The sequence below is a fragment of the Gavialis gangeticus genome, unplaced genomic scaffold, assembly GCF_001723915.1.
Source record: "Gavialis gangeticus isolate Ggan-Ray unplaced genomic scaffold, GavGan_comp1, whole genome shotgun sequence".
Lineage (NCBI taxonomy): Eukaryota > Metazoa > Chordata > Crocodylia > Gavialidae > Gavialis > Gavialis gangeticus.
Window position 1 is genome coordinate 3031623 of NW_017728995.1, and position 8413 is coordinate 3040035.

The 8413-nt window shown below is 41.5% G+C and overlaps 1 long non-coding RNA gene across 1 annotated transcript in view; it reads right to left on the reverse strand.

Moving 5' to 3' along the window:
* The window catches only part of LOC109287812, a 27775-nt gene extending 27106 nt beyond the window's left edge, over positions 1 to 669 (reverse strand). Inside the window, exon 1 of the long non-coding RNA XR_002094958.1 lies at positions 581 to 669. This is a non-coding gene — a long non-coding RNA (uncharacterized LOC109287812). The remainder of the gene's footprint in view (positions 1 to 580) is intronic.
* Between the last annotated feature and the right edge of the window lie 7744 nt (positions 670 to 8413).

Here is an 8413-nt window from a genome sequence, read left to right on the forward strand (position 1 = left end):
CTTCCAAGGGAAGTGGTGCTGGCCCCTACCCTGGGGGTCTTTAAGAAGAGGCTGGATGCCCACCTAGCTGGACTCGTTTGAGTCCCATTTCTCTTTTTGGGGTTTTTGTTGTTCTCCCGCCCTGGCGGGGGGTCGGGCTAGAAGATCTACTAGGTCCCTTCCGACCCTTAATCTATGAATCTATGAATCTATGAATCTATGAATCCTTTGACTTACCATGGAAGGCATCTATATAGCACAGGAAAGTCATAGAAAGTATATTTACTGGCTACAGAAAAGACAAACCACAGAATGGCAAGGTCTGGGGAGGGGAAGACTCGGTATAATTAACATTTATGATTAATGTTGTTCGAGATAAACAGGTTTCCAACAGGCTTTCTTCAGAAAGTAGAAATTGCACTCAGTCAAAGCCGACAAGAAGGATCATAAGCTAATTCAGATAAAATGCAAGCTAGTATTATGAGGTAATCTGAATAGTAAATAGCCAAAGGCAATTTTAAAAAGGCAATACATACCTACTCACACACCAGATAACAGGAATTTACTGAAGGACATTAGAGACTTTTGTAGGAATCCTTACTCCTCTATCAGCATGTGTACACTCCTGCCTTTATTTCCCTGGTGAAGAGTCTTCCCCAAGGAATGATCTCACCCACTGGACAAGTCAAAAGTCCTAAGACACAGAGAAAAGCAAAATAGAGCACCATCTTTTCCCCTTACAGATCTGCAGCCACAGAGTTCTTTCTTGTCTATTATGGAGACTTTCCACTTAAGAGTCTTAGAAAAAATAGGGTTGGAAGGGACCTCAGGAGGTCAACTAGTCCAACCCCCTGCTCAAAGCAGGACCATCCCCAACTAGATCATCCAGTCAAGACTTTGTCTAGCTTGGTCTTAAAAACCTCTAATCTGCACATTATAGGAATTGATATGCTCTTTATAGCCCACCCCCGTTTACCTACTGGACAACAGACTAAGGGTGCAAACAAGTGCTCATCTCACCCAGGTCTAGGTTTAGGTGGTTTACTTTAAGCTACCTAGAGAGGTAGGTGCAGCCATTTGCTGCTGCCAGGAGCAGTGCAGGGAGCCCAAGATAAACATGGGATAGGCGGAGTGGGTGGTAGGATTGGAGGGAACTGGCAGGTCCAGGTGTGGGAAAAGGGTTATCCAGGTGGGAGAGGGTTTGAGGGGTAGGAATACCACTACTCTGGGGCTGGGGCAAGCGGCTGGGCTCTCTCAGCTCTGGGGCTGTGCTAAGAACATATGCAGACGTTTGCAAGGTCAGGCTAACCCCACCCTAGACTAGGTTAACCCTTTCTCAGTGTAAGCTAGTGCACCTCCTGAGATGCACTAACTTAGATCAGGCATGCAATTTTTTGGCCACTTTAAACCCTCTGAACACCTGCAAGAGTATATCAAGAGTCAAGCCATCCATGGCCCTCCATGGGCTACAATGTTCTTCTCAATGCTTGACATTGCAGGGTTTTCTGCATCACTGGGCATCAGCTTATAGCAGTCCAAGCACTTTCTTGATCCCCAGCTCAAGCCTGGAATCCTGTACTACAAAGTGTCCTACTTCCTAATTTAGCTTTTTTCTACTGATTCAGTCCTCCAAACGCTGTCCCCAGCATCTGTTTAAAGGGAGCTCTTGCCTAGTTGTCACAGCAACTACTGTTCTTCAGCAGGTTTCTTCCAAAGCATCCTGAAACAGTTTTTCCTGATGATTCTCTAGTTCCCTTTAAGCAAATCATGATAGTTCAGTCCCTAGAATAGCAGTATAAAAATGCAAAACCAAAGACACTTTGTAGATCTCTCCCCTAGTTCAACAAGTTTATTTTTATATCCTTCTTGTCCCTTCCTACTAGGCCTTCCAACTAGTCATGTACCATGAGTAACAGGATTGCAGTGCATCACAGGAAATATAGTCTTGCCAGGGATCCAAGTCCGTAGGGAGGAGTGAGGGCATGAAGTAATCAAACTACATCTCCCAGGAGGCAACATGGCACCTGAGGCAGATCCACTTTAATACTGAGATGAGTCAAAGAAAGAAAGAAAGAAATTTCTAAATTGATATGCTTGGTGCAACTTTGATATTTTGACTGTCACCTTGATTCTAGAGGAATGTTGAAATACTAGGAATTAGTCATGTTGAAATACAGAGAATTGGAAAAATCCTGAATTTTTGCTACTCTGTTAAGGATACAGTACGAGACCTTGATTAATATATCAGGATAAAGTAATATAGCTTCTGGAAGGGAACAATATGCCTCCCCAATCTATGAAAATTCTTTTAGCATATCAGAAAAATAGCAGATACAAGATTTATTTGCATCTAAAAGTCTTTGATCAAAGTTTCTCACAGCAGGCTACTTAAGGAAACAAAGTAGTTCTTGGTCAAGGGTTGAAGTTCAGTTATAGATAGGAATATGGCCAAGAAGCAGAAAACAGAGATTAGAAATAAACTGTCACTTTTCAGCATAGCATGATGTTAACCATGGGATACCACAACTATAATCCATATTGTTTAACTGATTAATTACCTGAAAAGATCAGGAGCAATAAAATGGCAGAATTTGCATATGATGCAAAATTGGTTCAGTGAAGACTTGAAATCTAGTGAAGACTTCAGACTGATCTACTAAATTGAAGAGAAAAAATTTTAACATGAATTTTTCAGTACTGACCAATGCAAAATAATTCCACTTGGAAAAAAATCATCTGAACTTCTTATAGCCATTTCTGGATTTTAAAATAACTGTATTAACTCAGGGAAAAAAAGATATGTGCATGTGGACAGTTCATTCTGCAGTGGTGGTACACAAGCAAATAAATGCTAGATACTTTAAGGGGGGAACAAAGTAGTACTGCAAATATAATGGCCCCCTACAAAACAGTGGTATGCCCTCATATATAATACTATATTCATTCTGTTCGCTCAATCTGAAAAAAGGCAAAAGCAGAAATAGAAATAGACACAAAGAGTGAAAGTAATAAAAAAAATTGGGAAAACTTCCATGTAGAGAGAGACTTGGTGGACCGTTACTTTCATTCAGAGACAAAATGAACAAGACAGGATACAATACAGATATGCAGAATAATGAAGAAAATATAATGAAGATAAATATAATGCTCTTAATCTCTTTTCTAGAAATGGGATAAAAGAGGGCATCTGTAACAGGGAACTCTTGCCTTGTTACTGGAAGAAGGCTGTGGGGCAAACAGAACCTGCAAAGACCATTTTAAGATCAGAGTTTTTGTGACTCAAAAAGCTGAGGGCTTGAGAGGCAAATACAGCTGGAAGGACAGACAAAAATGCTACCAGGAAGAAGCTCTGGGTGGCAAGCTGCCCAAGGGAAAAGAGACAAGAGCCCTGTAATCACCAGTAGCCCTGCCATAGGTGTATTGAACTAAAGCAGAGATTACAGCCCAAGGGAAGGCAGCTGGCAGGCCTGAAGGGATTAATAAAAAATCCCTGTGCTCAGGAAACTTAGGAAAGGAGCTTGCCCTCATCCCTGAGGGGCTCTAGCTCTGACTGGGAAAGATGAAAATCTTCTAGGCAAGCCACTGTGAAATCTGGAGACACAATAAGGGGAGCCCTGGTGTCTGAGGGGCAAAGAGTCCCTTGTCCCCCCCTTCCTGACTGGGTTGGCCCAGGATGAAGTTTTATTTTAAGTTGTCTGTTGTTTTATGAAGGCCCAGAAAGGCAGTACTTCTCATTGTGCTTAGGCTAGTAGAACTGGAAGACTGGGAGTGGCTGTGAGAGGAGGCTTTCAGGCCAAATGGCAAGTGCCTTAAAAGCACCCTGTGAGGATTGCCCCATTTTTAGGCCTGAGGCTCAGAGACAAGGTAGTGCTATGGGGAATGAGATGGCTGAGAGACTTGAACTCCTTTGAGGCCAGAGAGTCCAGAGCCAAGACTGTGGGGCTTAAAGCCTCAGCAGAGAGGCTGGTGAGGAGAAGCTGAGGCTGAAATAAGGAGGACTAGGGCTAAGGGTAGTAGCCAGAATAAGTAGGCCAAGACTGAGAGGTCAAGGCCTAGACAGACACAAAGGGCACATATACACATGATGGACCTCTGCTCCAATGCATGGTAATTACCATGCATTGAAGCAGTCTCAATTAATTAGCACACTCCAGCAGCCCCTGCATTACATGTATTCAAAATCCTCATGTTTCAAAATGGTAGCAGGGATGTTTTTAACTAAAACTTGTCAAATGAGCCTTACTTAAGTGCTCCCCCCCCCTGCTTTTTGAAGCACAGGACATTGAATATACACAATGCTGCAAGTACTTTAATTAGAGTGGCTCTCAGAACCTCTCTAATTAAAGCATTCCCCCATTCCCAAGCACATGTATAGATACCTAAAGGCTCAAATAAATAATCTCAGCAGACTGAGACCTGTGAGGCTTGAGTGCAGCTATGTGGGCAACAGGAAGCTGCTATTAAAGCCTCTGGGGCAATTTACAGCTAGTCAGTTCATAGCTGGATCTTGTCAGGGCGAGTGGAGTTTGCTATTCTAGTTCAATACACCCAGAACAAGGCTGTACTAAAAGACTACCACTTTAGGGCTCAGGATGCTTCCTGTAGGAGTAGTTATCCCGTTAATGTGTGTCAGGTGAGACGCTGGGTAGTAGTACAGAGGAGCCGGATAGGTCAGGATAGTTGGAGGTACTGATACTGCCTGTCAGGACTAGTCCTGCCACAGCATATTACGTGGATCGTGTAAAATGGGGCAAAAGGGGGCATCATCTATAATTCTGTTAAGCATTGGTTATATGAATAAGCAATAGCGTCATGGCAAATAGTAGTAGGCGACCATCGATCCTCTGGATCATGGTGTACCCGTAAGAGGTCTAATCAGATATCTGATGCATCCATTTGTGGCTGATGAGCCCAACTTGAGTGACACAGCTTGTTATAAGTTTCACAGCTCCATATGGTGTCTAAGCTGGAGTCCAAATCTACAGCATGCAGATAGGAGAGTTTATAAAAATAATTGTGGTAGGAGCAGCTCATTCCACTATTATCCTAAGGTTTTTCAAACCTTCCTTTGAGTATGTGGATACTAAACTACATCCATTAATTATCTGATCTAATTTAGTATATTTATAATTCTTCTAAATTTAGATCTTAAAATTCTTGACCCAAAATTAATTTCCCATAGAAATCCCAAAGGAAAAGGAGCTTTCCCTGAGGGGGAGCCAAAGCCTTACCTCAGGTGTGGAGGAAGGATGTCAAGCACATTTATACCCTCACTTTTGCTACAGCAGCCAGGTGAGGAGTGATGGGATAAGGGCTCTGATTTTTGGTCTTTCATATTGGTATTCTTTCAAGTACTGAAATCTTGATAACCTAAAACAAAAGGCATAAACAGCTGGATTTGTTTAAATCATTCACTTCAAACACCCACACACTGATATAATTTAGAGAGAATTGAACTGGCTAGGAATTTCCATGTAATCTCTAGCATACTCTCTCCCCTCCACCCCTTGTTAAGGATTTATCATCCATTTGAATCAATTCAGCTGTTAAAAGCAAGTTGGGGAAGAGAATGAAGCATAACATTTAATGGAAATCAATTTAATAAAATACTTGATTTTTTGCAAAACATCAAGAGGCAAAACTAGAATGAATTCAGTGTAAATCATATCGTCCAAAATATTGGATGGGATGCCTACTCAGCTATGGGAATATGTAATGATGGAAATATATACTAAAGTTATAGAAACGTAAGTGCTAACCTGCTACATATTTTATGGTCATGCTATGAAATTAGGGAAATTGCACACTGGCTGGCTGTATACAAAATCACAGTAGTGCAATGGTGATTCACATTTATTCAAGGAATGACACCTCTATCCTTTAGTGAGTCAAGAGCAGGGGACCACAGCAACTGAAGCAATATGACTTCAATGCACCACAGAACCCATTTGTGAGATGTTCATTTCCTGTGTTGTGCAAAGCTCAGAGCTATGCAAAGCAATAACTGGAAGCTGCCACTTACTAGCACCAACAGCCTTTGACAGAGGCATGCTCGTGACGCAGGTTTATTCCAGTGATGCCACTCCCACAGCGTAGTCTTGCCTGGAGGATTCTAGGCAATTAGGCTGGGTTTCCGGTGTATGGGTATGTTTCTAAAAGCACAGGCAAGACTAACACTAAGAAATGGGTTGTCCATAGCTTTATTATTGCCATTTAGCTTTAAAATGCAAAGCAAATTGTTTAACAATAAAGGGATTTGTCTGAAATCATCATTTTGGAAAATAATATAGCCTGATAACAAACTGGCAGGAGTAACACAAGCACAATAAAGATGCAATTAAAGTACACATTCAGAAACTTAAAAAAAAAAAAGAATGCATAATAATGGCTTTGGAGAGGGAGCTGGAGTAATTTGGGCTATATTCTGTTTCGATTCTCTTTAGTCTTTTCTTCTTTACATGCTCCTTTAACTGTTGTAGTCAGGGTTTATGAGGCCCAATCCTACATTTCTTACTAAGACAAAATTCCCAGTGATCTCCATTAAGGAAATCCAGTCCATACACAGTCTTATTGCCTCTACATAATAAATGCAAAAATAAATGTATTAGAAATGCCTTACCATGACACATTGATGTTTTTCAGATTTCAGTATTGTGGTTCTTTCTTCTTTGTGTCCTTGCAACAAGATATTTAGCAGAATTTGCTGATTCATTAAAATCTAACAGGCCACACTATTAGCAGTTTTGCTGTGGCCTTGAGTTTACAATCTCTGGGTTGTCAACTGTGAAAATATTTATAAATATCTGAATTTTTGACAGCAATGAAATAAAATTGACAAAACTTTTATAAAATATGTTTGTTTCCAAGTATTTGGTCACACTTTTCTTATCAGTAAAGCTGGTGCAAACAAAAAAAATCATTAGATTAATAAACTTGTTAACAGATCAAATTTACAGTGCAAAGAAGAAAAGTATTTAAACTTTTTTCATTTAGATTTAATTGTATGCTTGACAATAAACTTGTTTATTAAGAACTATCCTAGGTTTTCTAGTTCTGTTCTGGATGGTGACATTATGGCCAATGGGCTGGCTAAAACAAAATGGTCCATCTATCCAAACGGTCAGCTGGGCAAACCAGGTTATTTCCTCAGTTACTCTGGGCTCAAGAACTGATAGAAGAAATGGAAGGAGGAAACACCTTCTTTACCCAAATCTGTTACCCCTCAGCTTGGCCACGTTGTGGGTACCAGGGCTATCTTTACATTCCAACGTGAGAGATGACAAGAACATGAATAAGGAGAAGAGTCATGACAGAGACAGCAGCCAAATCTTGGAGGACAAAGTGGAAGAGGAGTGAAAAGACAGGGAGACTCAATAGGAGAGACCAGAATGGAAAGGCTGAATTTAGTCATAATTAAAACGGAAGGGTTTGGAGACTAGCAAGAAATGTAGAGAACTCATATTTGTAGTGTAGGGCTGAGTGTGCTGTTGCCTTTACCCAGCTCTGAGCCATGGTGTAATAACTTTAAGCTTTTAACAACATACACACAAGGCCTCTGCTGGGAAGGCTTGGAGACCCCAGTCTATCTGGAGTGCTCCTTCCTGGAAATTTGTTTTTAACTGATGACAAAACCATGGAAACTCAATAGAAAACAAGAAAAGAGCCCATGACTTTAAAGTTGCAGCATTTTTGAGGTGTCCTTTGTTTAGGTGTAGTGTTTGTCTCCCTATGGAATGACTTGGTCATAGGGACAACCCTATCAAATTCCTCCTATATTTTGACTTTGTGATACAACTATCTTTTTGTGCTGTCAGTCTCTTTTTTTCTACACTTCCCTGGCAGGACAACCACTCTAGGAAGCATGTTTCCATTGGTTCCCCCAAACCTAGGATGACCACATGTCCCAGTTTACTGGAGACAGTCTCAGATTTCAAAGGCCAGTCCCGGCTGGTTGGCAAAAATTAAAATGAGAGTCCCTGAATTTCAGGGGCACAGGGTGCAGTCCAGCAGAGAGGAGGAGTGGCAGTGCGCCAGGCAGCTCCACCTTCCTGATGAACTGCGCTTACACCCCTGCCTGCCAACTTCTGCCACTGCCTGCTGCAGCACCGCTGACTTGTGGGGTTGGGAGGGACGACAGTGTCCCAGATATATCGGATTTCCTTATGGTCATCTTACCCAAACCTGTAACCACGGCAGTTTCTCCAGGGTGTAAGCAGAAAGTACAAAATAAATGTTGTATTTATTATAAGCTGAATGATTTTACCCCTTCCTGCTCCACATACATTGCCAAGTTACAGAGTAAGCTGTTTAGGGAAAGAGAATTGTTACTATATGTTTGGACAGTGTCTAGTACTGTGGAGCTTTGATCCAGGCTGGAGTACCAAAACAGTGTGGCCAACATGATGGAGACGTCTATGGGGAAAGTCCACAGTAA